The sequence below is a fragment of the Condylura cristata genome, unplaced genomic scaffold (assembly GCF_000260355.1).
Source record: "Condylura cristata isolate star-nosed mole 26May11 unplaced genomic scaffold, ConCri1.0 scaffold00009, whole genome shotgun sequence".
NCBI classification, from domain to species: Eukaryota; Metazoa; Chordata; class Mammalia; order Eulipotyphla; family Talpidae; genus Condylura; species Condylura cristata.
The window spans coordinates 8,765,787-8,785,313 of NW_004567110.1; the positions used below are offsets into that span (position 1 = coordinate 8,765,787).

General features: G+C 56.4%; 1 long non-coding RNA gene across 7 annotated transcripts in view; it reads right to left on the reverse strand.

Moving 5' to 3' along the window:
- LOC105853450 overlaps positions 1-19,527 on the reverse strand; it is a 136,841-nt gene that overhangs the window by 41,638 nt on the left and 75,676 nt on the right. For 6 of the 7 annotated variants that reach the window (XR_001145302.1, XR_001145307.1, XR_001145304.1 and 3 more), the window contains one exon: positions 1,911-2,018. This is a non-coding gene — a long non-coding RNA (uncharacterized LOC105853450). Of the gene's footprint in view, positions 1-1,910; positions 2,019-6,171; positions 6,279-19,527 lie in introns of all 7 variants that reach the window. The other variant, XR_001145303.1, reaches the window with a different exon arrangement.

A 19,527-nucleotide genomic window follows, 5' to 3' on the forward strand; every position in this document is an offset into this window, starting at 1 on the left:
GGCGCGTGTGTGGGGAGGGGGCCGTGTGTGAGGCCGTGCTTGCTTCCCGGCCTTGGTCTCACACCAGGGGCGTGGAGGATGTGGAAGGAGATGTCTGGGAGCCCGTCTTAACTTATACTTTCATTGTGCTCTTTTCCTTCCAGACTCGCCTGGTCCCTCCTGCCCCTTTCTTGTGGTTCCCCACCAGAAGGTGCCTCAGATTATGGCAGGCTTTTGGGCTTGACTGAACATTTTTTGGGGGAGCTATTATCCTTTCTTCTCATAGACGTCCCTTTCTATGGGAGGTCTTAAGCACTAAGAGTATTGCTTTGCCTTTATGAGGTAGATGGCAGGACGCATTTAGGGTATACAAAGTTTGGGGGTCCTGGGGTGCACCTGCGTCTGCCCACTAATAACTCCAGGGAACCTTGCACACGCTACCTCCTATGACACAGAGAATTTTGCAGATGTCATTCAGATTAAGGACCTGTAGGTAGGGCAGGTTCTGGGCTAATCTAATCACAGGAGTCCTTCAAATCAGAGAACCTTTCCTCCCCTCTCCCTCCTGCTGGGATCAGAAAGAGAAGAAGGCAGGAGGAGAAAAACTGGAATCAGACAGGGGCCTGAAAGAGCCCATCCCAGCTGGATCTGGCCATGGAGGGAGGACATTCTGGAAAGTGGACACAGCTCTCCACTGAGAGCCAACAAGGAGCGTGAATCTCGGGCCACCACTCCCAGGAAGAGACCCTGCCAACCCCCAGCGTGAGCGAGGAAACAGATCTTCTCCCAGGTGTGTTCAAAAGGAGCAGAGCTGTGCGTCTGTTGTCAGCCCTGGGAGATGCTGGCGGGCATCTGGCCCGCCGGTCACGCCGTCCTACGAAGCGCACACAGTGTGTGTGCTGGGGAGTGCTAAGCTGGGGTCATTTGCTAGGGAAGCCTCAGGAAGCGAATCCCCACACTTAGGGGTCAGCTAGAAACTCAGTCTCACTGCCCCAGCCCCACAGCCAGCAAGGTGCAAGGCGGCCAGACAGCAGCAGCAGCCGCTGGGCCCAAGCCCACGGTCTGCTTGGTCTCAGGGGCTGAGACCCAAATCACCTTCCCAGATGGCCACCTGGAACTGGCCTTTTCACCTACTGTACCTGGGGTTTAACTTTCTAAAGACACACAGTCATTATTTTAAACACCTGAAATTGATTCTTTAAAAGAATGGGGAAAATATAACGACGACTTCTCTCAGGAAAACCAAGAGAAACGTTCTGTCCTCCCCACTCCTGGAGAGACCAGACAGGGCCCCTCCCAGCCTGCAGTAATGTAATTAAAATACTGAAATGCTTTCGTGGTGGTTGATAAAGAGCTGCTTCCCCAGAGGACAGCCGACTGTCCCACTCCCTGGGTCTGTCTCCCGGCCACCCTATCTTTCACCTTCACAAATCCACAATCTGGCACAGCAGGAGGGGATCTTAACCTGCTTGCTCAGGCCTAGATATTCTGATATCACTCCCAAGAGGGAATGCAAACTGATTTCACCAGATAGGTGCCTCTGGACTTGACTACTAGAAAGGAAAAGCACAAGGTAAGTGAGGAGTGCATACACCTGCACTATGACCTTGAGCCTGCCTGGATCATCTCTGTCTGATAGCATGCGGCCTCCGGCAAGTCCTTTCCCTTCTCCAGACCTGTGTCTTTCAAGCTAAACTGCAAACATCAAGAGGACCTACCGCCCACTCTGCAGTTACAGGAAGAGGACCCCTGGGCTCAGGCCCTGCCTAGCTTCTCCACGACAGGTGTGCACCAGCCCCAGGCACCTAGAGAGGGCTCAGTGAAGCAGAGCACTTCATTCCCAGGCGCTAGGTGGCTCAGCCTGGTGCCCCTGAATGCCGCCTTCCAGCAACCGGCCCGCCCCAGCAGCCCACACCCCTATGCTGTCTCACCGGTTCGTGCAGGTAGGTGCTGTTCACTGGGAACCTTCCCTTCCCAGATCAGGGTGCAGGCGAGGACAGGGGCACCGGGGCCCACCTGGCATCCTGGACTCTTAATGCCTGTTGGGAAAATAGAAAGCAGGAGGGAAGGGTCACTGCGCTGCTGAAACACTTTGCTCTCTATCCCCTGGAAGCCTGGGTCGAGAGTGATGAAGCAAGAATGCCGCACAGCAAACCTGACCCCCTTTGGCAACCCCGGGCGGCTCCAAGTCACTCAGCCCCAGCCAGCCTCAGTTTCCTCATCCACCAAGTGGGCCTCATGCCTCTCCCATCTACCTCCCTGGGACGTGACTGAGCTAGGGAGCTATTTGAAGGGATGTTTTCTGTGTCTACAAGGTATATTCCCTATACCAGGCGGAGATACAAGGATGGAGAACAGAAGCCCCACGGATACCTGACAGCAGTGTATAAACTAGACTAGGATTTTCTCGTTTCTAAGGAAGGACCCTTAACCCAGTCCCAGCCAGGCAGCTTTGAATGCAAACGGCCCTTGCTTTCTTTTCTTTAAACATCTGGAATTAAAAAAAAATCAGAACCCCAAAGGAATCTTCCATTGAAACTGTCGGTTAATCGGGATTGCAGGAGTCTTTAAACAGATATTTTTGGAGCCAAAGGCTGAGCCACGGAGTAAGGTTCTTCTTTCACAACCAGGCGCCTCAGCACCATGAAAGTTGTTCATTCTCATCCATAACACTTCAAATGTGTCAGCCTCGTCTTTCGGCAACATGAAGCAGTAGGTGACTGGGCTACCCCATCCCAGGATGGGACTCAGAGGCCGGAACCTGCAGTAGTCACAAGCCACACACTGCCCTGGAAAGCCATGAGGCCTGCATTTGGGCCCCAGCTGCAACTGTCAGTCCCTCATCCCAGCATGAGCAGGCCAGGGAGGCGGGTCAAGGGCCAGGCACAGCCCCGGACTCCATACCCAGCGCTAAGCAAAGACATGTCACACCCTAGACACCTCAGAGGGGTTACTTGAGGAGGCTCTTTGGCACTCCAGAGGCCTCCCATGGGTGGGGGACCTTTCCTGGTCTGGAGAAGCAGCGTGAGAGGCCCGAGAGGATAAGCTCCAGGCCCAGCTTTGCTGCGCTGGCCCCAGATAGGCTTTGGGCTGGATGGAACATATAAAAAGCCATGGTTTGGGTAATGGAGCTATCTGGGTTCCAGTCCCAGCTCTGTCACTATCTTGTTGAGTGACATCAGAAGGAGCCTTCCATCTGCAGCTTCAGGTCTGAGCTGCGGGCACAGGGGTCTTGTCCCATGCACGGGACGACTTCAGCAGCACAGCTACACACTGAGATTGGTAGCTCTTCGCTTGCTATCCCTGTGCGCTTGCCTTGAGCGACTGGGCTGAGCCAGGCAGCAAAGATCATCTCATCGCCGGGACTGCCACCTGCAGCCTCTGCACCCCGGCGTGAGATGGGGGTGGGGCCAGATCCTTGTCCTGCACATCCTTCCCTGGCAAGACTCCCCAAATGGTTCACTTGGGCCCTCCCTCACGGAGAGGGTCCAACCAACAGCAAAGGGATCCAGAAAGAAAAGGCAGCTTTGGTGGCAGGTGGTCTGCAGAGGGAGAGGTGTGCAGGTCACAGAGAAGAGTGTGGTCCCAGACAGGCCAGGCAGAAAGTGCTGCTCAGGCTGCCTTGGGGGAGGGAGGGCTCCCTCCACAGTACCCAGGGCTCCTCACCTGGAGGCAGCCTTGCCCTGCTTGGTGGCACTGACTGCCTTCCCTGGCCCCCATTAGCTCTGGGGCAGGGGTCATGCCCATAGCCAGGGCATGGGGACCTGGTCAGAGCCCAAAGCCAGCGGTAGGCACAGATCCAAGGCAGCTCAGGCTCAGAGTCTGGCTGGCGAGACAGCCCTAGGAAGCCAGGGCCACGCCCAGCAGGCCTTCCTCCTTTCTGAGAAAGACCAGCAAAACAAGGTGGCGGCTGCCAGGGTGGGGAGCTCCTTGCTGCAGAAGCTCCTTGTGTTACTCTGGCCTAGCACAGTACGCCTTCAGGCCTGCTCAGAGATGGCTACGTCTACCTAGGGGAACTCCAGCCTCCTCCGCTGACTTTCTGCCCACAAACACCTTTCAAAATCAGTCAGTTCCCAACGATTCACCCCAGCCCTGTCAAGACCGCCGGAACCAAAACGGTCCTAGAAGGCAAGGCAGTGAGGGGCGAGGCCTCGTGCCGAGGGACACCCCACAGACCGCACGCCTTTCGGGGAGGGTCAATGACCCAAGGGGCAAGTGCATCACAGCTCCCCATTTGACAGGAGTGACAGCCAAAGTTCAGCAAGGGTAAGTGGCCGCCTGCAGTGCCTACACCGTGCGCCCCCGACAGCCCCAGCCTCCCCCCCGTCAGCGCAAACCCCTGGGTTTAAATGTGACCCTGACATTCTCCAGGTCAGACCCTGACTCACTTCCCCACCCCACCCCCTGACACAGGAGGCCACAGCCTACTCTCTCTGGTGGCCGGCCCAGGGCAGATGGACTTCAACACCCACCCCAAGCCCAGTGTGGCCGATACCAGAAATGGCAGTGGAAAGACAGAAATGCAGACACACAGGCAGGCCAGTGGGCCCACCCCCCGGCCTCTCTCTACAGCCAGCGAATTAACCCTCAGAAACAAACAGCCTGAAACACCCGAGACACTCGCTGTTTGGGGGAGCCAGCCAGCGTGAGAGGACGTCATTTTCTTCCTTCACGAGGGAGAAGCAGCTTAGAAGGAAGAGCAGAGGCAGCAGTGTCTGGCTGGATCACAGCACCAGGGGCAGCAGAGGGATGGAGCTACATTCACCCCAAACCCTTCCGGCCCTGGGAGAACGCATACGTGGTAACCTGTTAACATCAATGGCTCCCCAACTCCAGGGTCTTTGCAAACTGCTGACGAGTAAACCTCAAGAAGGCAACAGTGCCTCTAGAGAGATCTGCACCCCAATAACCAAATCCTAATCCTGCTGGAAAGTGACTACTTGATGGAGAGATTGCAGAGGTGAAGGAGGGCCAGCAGGGTACGTGACCCTACGAGAGGCACCCGGGACTGTCCAGCCCAGAAGTCGACAGGCATGTTCCTGCTCATTTCGCAGGCCACAGGCTGGGAGAGCCCGCGCCAAGGCTGGCCAGCTCTCCTGTCGCCCTTGGGAGGCTCATTCCTGGGAGGATTCAGTCAGCTGCCCTTCGGCCTAGAGCCCAGACCTTTCTGGGGAGGAATGGCAGAGAGGGAAGAGATCTAGGGACCTGGTCTCTCCGGGGAGCCCCGCAAAACCACCGGGACGGCGGCGTGTGAAACGATGACGGGCGACGTGCTTTGCCAAGACGATGGAAGCTTCGTGCAACCACAGACCTCACGGCCCACAGTGAGCGTGCGCCCACGGCATGATCCCGCTCGGGCTCCCCTTCCTCACCCCTTACCCCTCCCTCTGTGCCGCTGCCAGGAGGGGCAGAGAGGAAGGACGGAAATCTAAATCTGATACTTGGCTCAGGGCACACCATCAGGAAGGGGGGAGCCGAAACATGGCTGGACCGCCACCGGCACCCCATTCGCTCAACCCAGGGGCCCTCCCGCCCAAGCCGGAGCCCTGGCCTCTGGTGCCGGCAGCGCAACTGGTGGCTGAGTGCGTGCCAGGCCCAGGAGGACACGAGCCCCGCTCCCCAGGCCCCTTCCCACCAACGGCCACAGTCAAAGGCCAGGCCCGCCGTGGTGGTATTCCTGGGAATCTGGAGAACCTTCAAGAGAGGAAGCCCTGGGATGTGGCAGGAGGAGGAAACGGGGTCAAGTGGCCCTGCCAAGTTTCCCGGAGGAAATGAGTAACCCGTTGTCAGGCACTTACACATCGCCCCGAGGAAGTGCTTCGTCTGGGGACCAGCCGGGGCCTTGCGCAACAGGCACCCCTCACTCTCTGGCCGTATTTGGGGATTGGCAAAAACATCTGATGCACACCTCCAGCCAGGGTAAACACTGGCTTTATTAGGGTGGTGCAAAGCACGAATTACTGGAGTCTGGCTTGGCTGCGCCCCAGGTGTGAAATGGACCCCGAGTCTCAGGGGTGTTCTTTGGGTTGTTCACCCCCCCACACACCCCACACCCCCACACATACACCCTTACACAAGTGGTCCTGAGGCCTGGGGCGCGCATGGGGCTACCACTTCCCGGCTGTGTGATCTGGGTGAGCTGGCTCTGGGACTTGACTGCCTAAATTCACGGCGCTCGGGAAACACGCGCACCTGAATCCCGGAGAGCTGAAGCAGGGCGGGATCGCACCCACCCAGGCTCTGAGCGAGGCCTCCGTGACACATGCACATCTGGACGGGGGCCTGTGTTTGCACCCGCTCTGGAAGGAAAGGAAAGAGAAGGGTTAAGTTCCCAGGCTACAGTCCATTCAAAGGTCAGAATTCCCCCACTGGTTCATTAATCAACAAATTATTACTATTGTTGCTAGAGTTCCTGTTTTAATGAGATGCAGACAGAACATTGCGCTCCTTCCAGGTGCCCTGCACAATGATGCCAGACCTGGAGACACTGCCAGGTGATGCCACCATGTCCAGTCACGGCCGCACAGCGCGGGGTGGCTGACAGCGATGACCGTCTGGGTCTCACACCCAGTCAAGCTTCTCCAGCCGTGCACAGTCAGGAGTTCCAGGTGGTCGTCACACCCACCCCTTCCCCGTCCACGTGGAAGGTGTCTCCATCTTTCCTCAATTCTCACGCGTGAGCGGGACCCTTGTGAAGATTTCAGGGCCACTGTTTTGCAGCCCGGCGCTCCATTTGGCTTACCTGGCATTTCTCGTGTTTGGATCCCTGTAATGCATCTTTTTGCAAAACAAGAACGGGTAGGAAGGTTGGGTGGAAGAAAGTAAATCTTCTGAGTCAACTGTGCTGATAACTTCCCCCAATTATTTCTCACCAGGGAGAGGGCAGACAACGGAGGGTCGTGTCAAGGACGCAAGGAAGGGCTTAGGAACCTGCAGTCTGCGGCTTCTGCAGTGAGGAGATACTGGCACCATTCACGCAAACGAACTTTGCTTACAAATAAAAAAGAAGAACCTCAGAGTTCAGCTTAAACAGGCCTTTCATGCTATGCCAGGCCTCTCCCTTTCCCACCCCCGCCTCTGTTGCAAAGTACAATACCTATGTTTATCTGGCTTCTAAGAAGGGTCTATTAAAATAGTTGAGGATTTTCCCCTCCTAACCCTGGCATGCTGGCTCCCAGCGGCCGCGCGGCCACAGGCCGTGGAGTGCCGAGGCAGCGCACAATTATGGCTTTTACAAACACAGGCATCTCTCCTGAGGGTGGACGGCACATCACTTGAAAGGCTGACTTTCTTCAAACTTCCAGGAACCGAGTGGCCTGGAGCCCGTCTATTTAAAGGTCATCCCAACCCTGCTGTATTTGGAGAGCTGCCGCGAACACGAGCTTCTCCTGGGCCCCTCTCCATCGCCACCACAGCGGCCCAGGCTGTGAGCAGCGCTGTGTCCCTTCGGAGGGAGGCGGCGGCACACCAGAGACAGGGCCCAGCCAGAGCCGGAGCGAGCCGAGAAGAGACAGGAGGAACTCCTTGCACACTGGCTGCACCCCTTCTGGGTCACAGCAGTGGGTGCCTGTGGTTAACGGGTCAACACCTCCTGGCTGAGCCCAGGAAGCAAGGTCCACATATTGGAATTGAGCCGAGATCCTGGTTTGCAGGGGCACGATGGTCCTTTGTGTCCCCGCTAACCTGGCTGTCTGGGACAGAGCTCTGGCAGGGGCAGGTGGAGGGCAGCTAGCAGGAGGTCCCCCTGATAAGGTGACCATGTCCCCCACTAGTCACATACAGGACCTTCGGAATGTATTTTACCCTTGGCCTGGCGTTATCGCATCTGCTCGGCTCTGCACTTACTTTATTCTTAACTCTCCCTGCTGCTGGCCAAGTCGGAGGGCACCAGCTATGGAGAGGCCGCTGCTGATGAAGCATTTATAAGGTGCACAGGACTCCAGGGGCTGGGGGGTGGGGGCACAGCACACCATTCAGTCGCCCCACATTCACACAGCCAGCAAGTGTCAAGGAGATAAACCTTCCAGATCCACACATCCAGCAAGGAATGGGGGCGGCAGCAGACACCCAGTGGGCTTCCCAGAAGACACTGAACTCTGCCTTCTCTAGGACTCATGAGAGAAGGAAGGGTGACGGAAGAAAGGACAATGTCAACAAAGAATAGGAGACTCCAAAGGGCCTGGGCGGATGATGAACAACAAGGCTGACTCCCTGCAGAGGGCAAGGAGCGGGAGGCGAACCAGCAGGCCGTGGGGACATCTTCCCAGCCTCTGAGTACTGAGAGCTGATTCGGTGACATTTGTTGCACTCCGCCCCCCGCCAACTTACCCTGGTCCTAGAAACCATGGAAACCATGCCCCGAAGCAGAGATGATGTGAGGAGTTCAGGTGAGTATCCCTGAGGGCAGTCCCAGGGCTGCGGGTTCTGACTGGGCCCCGCCCTCCGGAAGTCAATTCCCTTCCCTTTCTGTTAAGTTTCACACAAAAAAGTGAATGTTCACCAAGAAAGACAGGATAAAGCAGAGGGAGGGGCGAGGCGGATGGAGAAGCCAGGACTGTGATTCGGGGTCCTGGCTTCTGAGAAGTCTCTGAAATCAAAACCAACCACCAGGAAGCTCCAGCACAGAATTTAGATCCAAGACAAAACACCCTGAGAGGGGACCTAGAAAAGGGGTTTGGTGGCCAGCCAGTGTCTCAGGGTGTGCGCCCCAGAAGCACATCCTGAGAAGGAAGTTCTCGCTGGCGTGTTCGCTGGGCGTGTGCTCGGGATAAAGGGATGGAGGGGCGCAGGCAGGCAGGGCCAGGCACAGCAAGAACACGGACTTCGACCTGTCTCCCAGGGAGCTCTAGAGCACAAATGGGACCACAGTCGCCCCGTGTGAAGCAAGGGGGGCTGCTTTTTGTGACCCTGAGTCAGCAGTAGCTGGGTGAGCCACTTCCTGGACGAGGCAGCCGGTCTCCAGAGGGGAGGGTCTGTGAACTTCAGCAGCCCACATTTCAGCAGCTGGGGGCAAGGATGCAGGTCCAGTAAAGGGGACCCGCGGGAGGCCACTGACTGAGTCCACAGCAATTAGTCATAATTAAATGACTGAGAGGTGACCAATGGTAGCAGTCCCCACTAGTTAGCATTTCCTGCAGAGACTAAATCAGCATGGTCTGCACTGAATCAGTCTCTGAGAGGGCGGGAAAGCACCACCCCACCCAAGAGAGCTGGACACCCTCATGACTGCTGAGAAGGGCACTGAGGTGCCCCGTTTCTTCTCTGCTCCTCTCTTAAAGGACACCAGCCCTGGAAAGCCAACAAGGTGGGCTGAGAATACAAATGCACCCCCCAAAGACCCCAGCAGGACAAGTACATTAACTGTGTAGATAGGTCCACGAGATCACCAAGTCGGGGGTCTCCCATGAACTCAGTGCCTGACACACAATTGGGGTTAAACATTAGCTGAACACATCTGAACCTTCACCATGTGCTTAGAGCGATCCTCTCACACTGGCCCCAGCATGGTGGACTCTTGTTTTTGAGAGAAGCTTATCAGATTAACCAAATCTTGATCATTTTCTAATGAGGCCATTTTTGCTATCTCCACATGCCCACCCACATACAGTGGAACACTATGCAGGGGTGAAAAAGGAATGGAAATTGTGATACACACTACAGGTTTCATGGATAAAACTTGGAAACATTATGGAAATGAAGCCAGTCAATTACAAAGACCACACACTCTCTATGAATCTCCTTACACGAAATGCCCAGAGTAGACAGATCCACAGAAACACAAAGTAGGTTAGTGGGCCCCCTAGGGCTGGGGGTAGTGGGGATGGGAGGGACAGGGTGGCTAGATGCTACAGGGCTTCTTTTGGGGATCAAAAAAATGCATTTAAGGTTATAGATGTGGCAGCCCAGCCTCTTGGGTATACTAAAACCACTGAAATATACAACTTAATTGGGTGACTCGTAGAATATGTGAATCACATCTCAGTAAACCTGTTATTATTAAAGATAAAAATGAGAGGAGGGGCTGTGCTGCACCGTGAAGGCACGACAGCATCACCGCCACTGAGGAGCCCGGCCTCAGGCATGGCGTCAGAGGGAGCTTCTGGGCCAGCGTGCCAGGCCTGAATGCTACGAGCAGACATGCGCCCAAACACGCCCCCACAATCGGGGAATTCACCGCCATCTGACAGTCCAAGGGCTTCCAGCTCCCCAACCCCAGTTCCCAAGCCCCGAGCCTCACCGTCCACCGGCCAGCGGAGGGGCCGCAGGCGGATGGCCAGGAACTCTTATTTTGTCTCCTGCCCAGAGCGATTCCTAAACAGTGGGAGTTAAATATTTATAAAGCAGTCACTGTTTGTTTAATGTTCAATCTGTACTTGCGAAGCCTGATGCAGGGAAATGCTGAAGGGACAGCTGATTATACAACAGGAGGCGCAGCGGGCGCCCGACTCAGACGGGCCTGGCCTCCCTCCCCCCACGTCCAGCAAGCCTCCGTGTGAGTCTCCCCTCCCGCCTCCTGCAGTAAGACGAAACAGCCCTTTTCACCCAAGGCCACAATTCTCCTGCCTCTGAATAAGCAAAGAGTGGTTTCTGCACAAGTGGGGTGCTGTGGGGAGACCCCACTGCACAGAAAGGGGGCCTGCAGATCTGGGGCATGAGAGGAGGGCATGTAGGTGAGGTGTCCCCAGAAAGGTCCCCCTGTGCGCATCTGGGCGTGTTGGGTCTCAGGTCTCAATCTGAACACGGGGTGCTGATCCAGACTGTGAGGGCCCAACCCCCAAGGCCTCACACACCAGCTTCACATGCCCTGCCTCAGTTTCCCCCGCTGTAATGAGCCCCTGCTTCGCAGCATCATGTAAACTGGTACTGACCGGCACTCTGACGAGGATGAGGGCACCAGCAGGCCCCCTGGGCCCTCGCACAGCTGTGGCGTGAGCCAGCCAGTCACCTGTCCTGGCCCTGCTACAGGCCAAGCGGGGTGAGGAGGTGGTCACTGAGGTCACCCCAGAGCCGCGGCCCCGGGGTTTCCTTTGGGCACCTGGACACCTCTAAAGAGGCCGGTGCACAGAGCTGGTGCCGCCAGCTGCCCCAGGGACCGGCTGTACCAGAATCTCCGCACGCCCTCCCCATTCTTTCTAGGAATTCCCACCCATCCTGTTTTCACCAGCTTGTCCAGAAATAAAGGCAGAGGGAGGGCCAGGCTGAGCAGGGACCAGAGAGAGGCTGGCCCCAGCCAGCCAGGCGCCCTCCCTTCTCTCTACCGTGTGGGCAGCAAGGCCAGGAGACAGAGACGGGGAGGCCTCCCTAGGTAGGCAGGCTGGTGGGGGCAGGAAGCCAGCCAGGGGCGTACAGATAGGAGAGGGCCTCGGGTGGAGACCAGGGGCAGGGGACTGCACGCGGAAGACTCCGAGAGAAGCCACAGCAGTAAGGTCCAGTGCTGGGGAGTGGGGACTCTCTCTAGAAAAAGGACGCCAAGAAATACACATGTGCAGTAGTTCATAAATTAATCACAAATATGTACCATACCGTTATAATGATAAATATAAAAGGCCTGTCTGTCATGGGGCACCGGAAGCTGTCGCTTTAAACTGTGGTCTGAGTGCTGGAGAGAACCCCAGGGGAAATAGCCCCATTCTTCCACACCCCCTCATCAAAGAACCACTTTGTAAGAGGCCTTTCTGGGCTTCTTTAATTTTCAAGAACGTCTCTTCAGTTTTTTTATTATCAAATACAGGGTCATCATCTTCTCTTCCTCTTGTCCACACCTCACTGGTCCGATTCGGCCAGCTGTGCCCAGGCCTACACCTCCGTAGGCCCCAGGGCTGTGGCAGTGCCTCCCTCTGCTCTCCTGTTCCCACTACAGGTGCTTTACAGGTGTATCCAGACCCGGTGAGGACTCCGCCCCCTTGCTGGCCACTCGCGGCATCCCACCCACGTGTCAGTCACCAGCTCTCCCACTGTCATGTCATTGAGAAGTTTGCAACGCCAATGTTTTATTCTCGATGCATTTTTATGAGTCAATCGAAAGCAAGGGTCTTTCTCTGGCCCTGACCAGAGATGCAGATTGTCTTTGCTGCAAAACAGCACACGCATGGTTCAATATCGACCATTTCTGCTTCCCACTTCTTACAGTAGGAAGAAAGTCACCTGCAGATCATATGGAATACGGGTTCCCCACCCCCTTCCTTCATAGCATTTTTGCCTCTAAGGAACTCGGCATTTTTTTTAAGCCACTCAACATTATCCATTCTTGCCAAAATTCCAAACCTAATGTTCATGCCGCAATTCCTGTTCAATCCTCAGTCTACATCAGAGTACGTGCCACCTGATTGGCAACACCCTCACTCTTGGCCAGCACGCACAGAGCCACGGTGATAAAGTCTGGGAGCACCTATATCAATGGCTGACATTTAGCGAGTATTGACCATGCGCCAGGAAATACTATTCTCAGTCTTTATATGTATTAACTCATTTCATGTTCACAATTACCCTAAAAGGCACGTTCTAGCGTAAGCCTGATTTCACAGATGAAGCAGAGACACAGGGAGGTTATGTAACTTGCTCAAGGCCACACAGCGAGTAGGAGGCTGAACCAGGAACACGGGGAATTGGGATGAGCCCCCAGGCCCCAGCCCGCCGTGAGCACTGAGGCTTCCTGAGTCTGCTAAAGCAATTCATCCACATGGGGAGCCAAACGGAGGTCAGTTAAAGCATTTCTGCTGCTCCGGCCCTGGACTGACAGATGTTTACAAGGTCTGGCAATCAGTAAATGACTTATCATCGTCAGATGTGGGTGGGCTGGACGTTGGCGATGGGTTTATTAGTGAGCATTTTCATGTTATGATGACTTCTGCTTCCCTGGGCAATCTGTCTGCGGGAACCAAGATAGGGAAGACCCTCAACGCTGAGTGGCTGGAGCTTGGGGGCAGGGCAAGAGGCGAGCATGAAAGGCGGCTGTGCCCAGCCAGGGAATCTGGATTTAAGCTCGTCTACTGGTGCCTTTTCGTGTTCAGTGGCTGCACCTGGAGACAGCACGAGGTTGTGAGGACTTTCTGCTGGGGCTCACGGGGCAGTGCCAGAGAAAGGGGCGGAAAGCCTGGGCAGTGGGCATACAGGTGAGGTCTGAGGGCTTCCTTTTCACTTTCTGGACACACACACACTGATGGGTCGATCCATACCTGGGACCTGGGACCAAGCCAGATAGCTCTGGGAGAACAGAGAGGAGACCCCAAACCAGGCTCCCGCTCAAGTGGCCTTTCCTCAGCCCTGGCCAGGTCCCCGACAGAGTCTCGGCTGACTGTGAGGGAAGGGACAGACCCCTCAGATGCCTTCAGAGAGGGGAGAGTCAGTCGCCCTCCTGAGCCCTGACCAACTAGCTGACAGCGAGACTAAGGAAACAGCTTTCTAGGTGCAGAGCGAAGACAAATGGCTTTGCACGCTGCATCTCGAGTGCTAGAAGTGACTTCTGTGCTTCTCAAAGGTGAGCACCAGGGAGCAGAGTCCAGCTCCTCAGCTGCTGAAAAGGCGCCACGCTTGAGGTACAGGCTCTAGGGCAGCTCAGTTCCTTGAGAGTGGTGAGGGTGGTTTGAAAAGCTTGCCACAAATGCACCCCAACGGGCAAGAGACACCAGCAGGCCCTTGGCGTGTCCTTCCAAAGACCCAGGCGGACACTGTTCCAACAAATTGGTCCGGACAGTGCACTGCAGAGCTGGGAAAGCAGCGGCTTGGGGAGATTTTGGAGCACACATGGCCAGGGCCACCCAGCTTAGGCAGATGCTTAAACCACCGTGGGAGAGACCTAGGAGGGACGAAGCAGCTGCCTTCGCGGGCTTGCAGCTGTCATCTGTCAGAAGAACCTGCTCCATCCGAAGGGCCCAGAGGAACAAGCAGAGCCCTGGGCAAGTGCTCACAACTCGGACAGAGGAAGAACACTACAACTGCCAGCCCCATCTGCAGGGGCAGAGAGTGTCCCGTCAGTGGGTATTCAAGGATGGATTAGCCCAACAGCGGCCAGGCTGCCACAGCTCCTCTTGGGGGTGGCTGGGCAGGATGCATTGGGCATCCGCAAATGAACCACATCTTTGGCATCTGCCGTGTGCACCAGGCCTGTGCTGGGGCAAGGCTGGGGGACCGGCACTCCAAATTTGCGTCTCGTAACGGCCTGTTCGTTGGCAGAGATGCAGACACTCTCCCTCTGCAAAGCCAGACCAGCTGTATGGTGGCAGAAGCGCAGTGTTCCTTCTTCATGGGACCAGCAGTGGGTCACAAAGGAGGAACTCTGACCGCAGGTATGGTGTGAGGATGGAGAGAGTGCAAGCTCCGGGTCTCATGGCTCATGCGCACAGCACAGAGGCTCACGGGCACGCTGTGGGTAGAACACTTCAAGGGCTTAACCGGACTCTGGACCATGCACAGGATAAGTGATGCAGCCGCCAGTGTTAGCAGACGGATCCCCACTGCCAACGGAGGACACAGAGCAGGGAGGATCAACGGTCCTGTGTTCAGTGAGCAGGAAGCCAGCTCCTCGCTTCCGCGCAGTGACCCACAACCCAGGGCACCCCCCGCGCAGTGACCCACAACCTGACGCCAGCAGGAACCCCTCTCTACCAGGAAGGTCAGAAATCGCCCTGCTGCCTCCACACCTCCATCCAGAGCCTGCAAGGGCCGCCCCATCTGTTCCTTTATATTTTACCATTGGCCTAATTCAATTCTGGTGGCAGTGCCCACCCCGGATGCAGCCAACGGCAGGCCGGGCTTTGTAGCTGAGATGAAAGGCAGTGTGGCAGGGTGCATAGGGTCCGGACAAATGTCAACTGCTTTCATCAGGAAAACCCCAAATTACCCACTCTTACATACAGTCTTTCATCTCCTCCGGGGCAAGCAGAGGCTGCTTATTAGAAAAGTTGACTTATGCACCATCGCCCTGGGGGAGGGAGGACCATACCAATGTCACCCTCAGAATCACAGCACAGCCTTGGTGAGGGGCGGCGGGCGGCCGGAAACACAGGCTCCACTCCACTCACTTGGCTCTTCACCACAGGGCACTAAGCAACTAAGCAGCGGAAGAGGTGGGCCCAAACCAGAAGCCACAACAGGGGAGGGTGCTCTCACCGCCACCCCTTGTGCCCAGAGCCGGCGCAGAAACACCTCGCCCGAGGGCCTGGGGGAGTCAGTCAGGCCACAGAAAACTGACTGCTGCAGCCTGAGTGGATGGATAGACAGCAGGGCTGGCCAGCCCCTAGATTTCCTCCGTCTTTCTTTCCCTTCTCCGGCAAAGCCGGCAATTGAGAACTCCACATCAGAAATTCCTGTGGCTGCAAGGCCTCTTGAGGTCATTGACAATGTCCCTCCCCCACATCAAGACAGCCCTATCCTGAAGCTGTCACAGCCGGCGAACTCCTCATCTTAGGTTTCAGAGAGAAGTTACACGGCAGTTGCGGGTTTCCTGTGTTGCAGGGAGAGCAGTCTGTGCCTTTCCAGTAACGACGCTGACGGGGCTCTCCTCTTGGTCCAACACCCGTGTCCTGGTCACGAAAGCGAGCACTCACCCAAGGGCCCTGTGTAACTCTCCTCTGAGTATGGAGGACCTAGCCCAGAGGCTGCTGAGTAAAGTGGGCGAGTGAGTGGAGAGAGGGATCAATAGGCAGGGGGACCAATGGGTGGGTGCTGGAGAAATGCACAGCACGTGGTGGGTGGCAGGTTGTGTAGGTGGGAAAGTAGATAAATGGGTGTTCGTGTTGGGTAAGTGGATGCACGGGACGGAGAAAATGGCGAGACGGGGGGCTGCAATCTGGGGCTGTCAAACATGCCCGTGGCAGAGTCCTGGAATCCTGAGCCCCTGAGCCACAAGCGACTCGGGTGCTCTACCTCTCGCTTACTCTGAAGCCAGCTGCCCTGCCCAAGGTCACGTGGATGAGGACTAGAGAATCCAAGACACACCGAGGTCTGGTTAACAGCCTCGATCTCGAACAGTCCATGGCAACCCATCTGCTATCAGAACCAAACGACACTCGGCCTTAATTATACGTGAAGGGCACGGGCCGCGCCCCTGCAGGTAAAGCTTCGGCCAGGTGCTCCTAGGGAGTGAGGGATCAAGAGGAAGCGAGCACAGGGGCTCCTGCCATTACAAGGCGGCCCCCAGGATCCCAGCCCTCCTGCCGCTGCCTTAGGGCACACGCCTCACCCCAGTGAGCTGGGGAAAAGTCAGAGGCTTGATCTTCCTCCGCCACATCTTGTTGCAGTAATTCCTGCTAGTCGAGGAAAAGCAACTAGAATCCAAAGACCAAAATGAAATCGCTGCCTCCAGCTTTGTTGCAGAATACAGAGAAACAGGTGATGCGCAGTAGGATCGTGCGTGTGATGCACACCCTCATTCTGCTTAGCCCTTCACTTTATCCACTGATGGGCACCTGGGGGTGTTTCCACCTTCAACCACCGTGAAGGATGCTGCTGGGAACACTGGGGTCAAGTTTCTGTGTGGATATTTGGACCCGTTTTTTTTGGATCTACTCCTGGGAGTGGGCTGGGCTGCAGTCATTCTATCTTTGTGAGGAAACCAAACTTTGCTGCAGAGGCTGCACCCTATCACAATAGTACCACCAAGCATTCCCATCCCCCACACCCCGCCAGCACCTGTCATCTTCTGTTGCTTCATTCCAGCCCTGCCAGCAGGTACACAGGGTATCTTGTGTCTGGGTTTTCAGTGTCCTGAGACTAGCGACTGGGTGCCTTTTCTTGTGCATGCTCGCCATTTGCTTATCTCCTCTGGAGAAAAGCATGCGTAAGCATAAGCCCTCTGACCAGTTTTTAGTGGGGCTGTGGGTCTTCTGGTCCTGGAATCCCTGCTGCTTTGAGCAAGGTTGCTGCAGCCCCCAGACTGCCTTTCGCGGTGCAGGAGGCTCGGTGGCGGGGGGCCGGGGTGAGGACACTGGGCTGCAGGATCTTGGCAGCGGCCCAGAGCAGACACAGCCTCGTGAGCGACCCCAAGGCCTTCTCTGGGAGAGGCTGCAGGAGGCTCTGGAGAGCGTCAGGGAGAACGAAGACATGATTAAAACAGGCTGGGGAAGCAGGGCTATGGGAAGCTAGAGGAGCAGAGAGCAGGAGAGACGGGCCTGGAGTGGCTGAGGGGTGACTGCCAGGCATCAGCAGACAGCTGTTTTCCATTTCCACAGCAGATAGGGAGAAGGAAGTGTGCCCAGCAAGGGACGAGCAGGAGGAAGTGCTTCCGGACTGGATGACTTTATGAGGCCTGAACCTGGCAGTCTGCCAGCACCTGGCATGGAACAGGGACCACCCATGGGGGAGATTGGCCCATCCAAGCAGCCGCAACAGCGTCTGAGGCCGCCACCCCCATCAAACACCTTCACGGGAGCCCCCGTCACTACAGCCTGGAATTCACCTGATACAAATGGGCACCCACCAGGCCAGGCTCAGTGGATGGCATGTGAGACTGCCCCAGGGGCAGAGAGAAAGCCAGGGGCCAGGCAGACATGGAGAGCACAGCATGCCTGGCCCTGAAGGGGCCATGGCTGACAGGGGGCACTCTGGGGAAGCCACCCCAAACCAACAAGACCACGAGTTCTATGGTATGGGGGTGCCTGCGATGAAAGGCGACATGATCTGAGCCTCCAGGTTAGCAAGAAAGAGAGGAGGATCTAGAGCAACTCCTTATGGGGAGCCGTGAGCCTGAGCTCGGTTATCATGTCACCATGTACCAATGGTTGAATTCTAGAAGGTTCTTTAACCATTCAGTCTTTTCCTGTCTACCACACGGGTTCCAAGCACTCTAAATGGCAGTTCTGAAGGCACCTCTGCAGGGCCCCAGAAGCTGCAAGCATGGGACTGTGGGGTTGACCTTCCCCTCCAGCAAGTACAGGGCGGGGAATCCAGGTCTCCACAAAGGCCAGCCCCCTCGCCCACCTCCTCTCCTAACTTGCCTCACTCCAAGATGCTGCCAGCCCCACCCAGCAGGCAGGGGGAGGTGCTGTTACTGCAGTCCATGGACAGACAGGCTGCTCTTTCCGCCTTCACTGAAGATAAGAAGAGGGACCTGGAAGGAGCCAGTGACACCCGCAGTGCTGACCTTAGTCTCAATTTCCCCAGCAGGGGACAGAGGAAAAGCAGCCTGTACAGAGCGCTCATCCTCTGGCCTGGGCCTCAGCTCCTTCACCTGTAAGACAGGGACACACAGGAGCTGCAGTGGTGACAGAGACAAAGCTCCAGGCGGCGCCCAGGGTCTGTTCCTTGTGGGGGTCGTCTCCTTGGGGATGCAGCTCCCAGCACCACTGAGGCTGGAGAGCCGAGTCAGTCGCAGGGTGCAGCTTCCCAGCCCAGCAGCGGAGTGCAGGGCGGGCGGGGAGCACCGCCAGCTGCCTGTCCAAGGAGAAGGCCCCGCAGTGCCTGGATCCACTCAGCTGACAGCAGTCGGCGAAGCCATGTCCAGAACAAAGGAACGTGGCTGTAAACAAGGAGAAGTTACGGGGGAGCTGGGCCGAGGCTGGGAACAAGAGGAGAGGTCACTCCGTCCTGGGAGTCCTGGCAGCCGCCTTCATCCCTAGTGACTCAGAGCAGGTGCAAGAGCGGAACCACACCGTGGGCCGAGCCTGCCCCAGCCTCCGAGGGCAGGTCCAGCGCGGCGAACGGGGAAACCGAAGTGAAGGCACGAACCCAGCCCTCCCCAGAATCCTTCACTGTGGTCTTTGTCCGGGTTTCTGCAAACAAGCCTGAGCCACCAGTAAGTGAGCACAGGAATGCTGAATGTCCTTCACCCAGCCACCCACCCACCCACACACACACACACGCACGCACGCACGCACGCACGCACACACACACACACACGCACGCTGGCTGGCCCCCTTCTGCCAGACTGCAGGTGAGGACAGTGTTCACAGCACAGATGCTGTGCCCGCCTGCGGGAACTGGAATCCCAGCACAGCCACTTCAAACTGTGTGACCTCAGAGATGACACTTTGCCTCTCTGATGAGCCACTTTTCTCATGCCACTTTTCTCATGCGTAAAAAGGGGTTAATGATAGCCTTCCACCTCCTGGGATGACTGGGAGCGTTAAATGATATAACAGACGGGGCCCACTTCGCACTGCCCAGGGTTTACTCAGCACTAGATGAATCCCCGCCATGACTAGCAGTTACTAATCTAATTGTTATCATTAGAAAGTCAGTGAACTTCATGGTGTGACTGTACAGGCTTCCTGGGTGATCTGCCTGAGAGACTTAGCAGCAGAAGGCAGCCAGAAGGGTGGAACAAGCCTGCGGTACCGGCTCCCTGCAAGCAGCAGCATCTCAGGTCAGACTTCACACCTGAGGTCCCCACAAACAGGTCCTCGCAGGCCGCAGTCTGCAAGTGAGGGCTGTAGGCATTCAATAACAATTGTCAAGAAGAGGACCATCGGAGGCCCAGGCCCCAGAGGCCCACTGTGCGAGACCTGGACATCTGACAGAACAGATGGCAATGAGGTGAAAGCACGCTTCTCCAGGCAGCAAAACAGAGCCAACTCTCACCCACTCATCACACCCAAGGGGTGCGATCTGCTC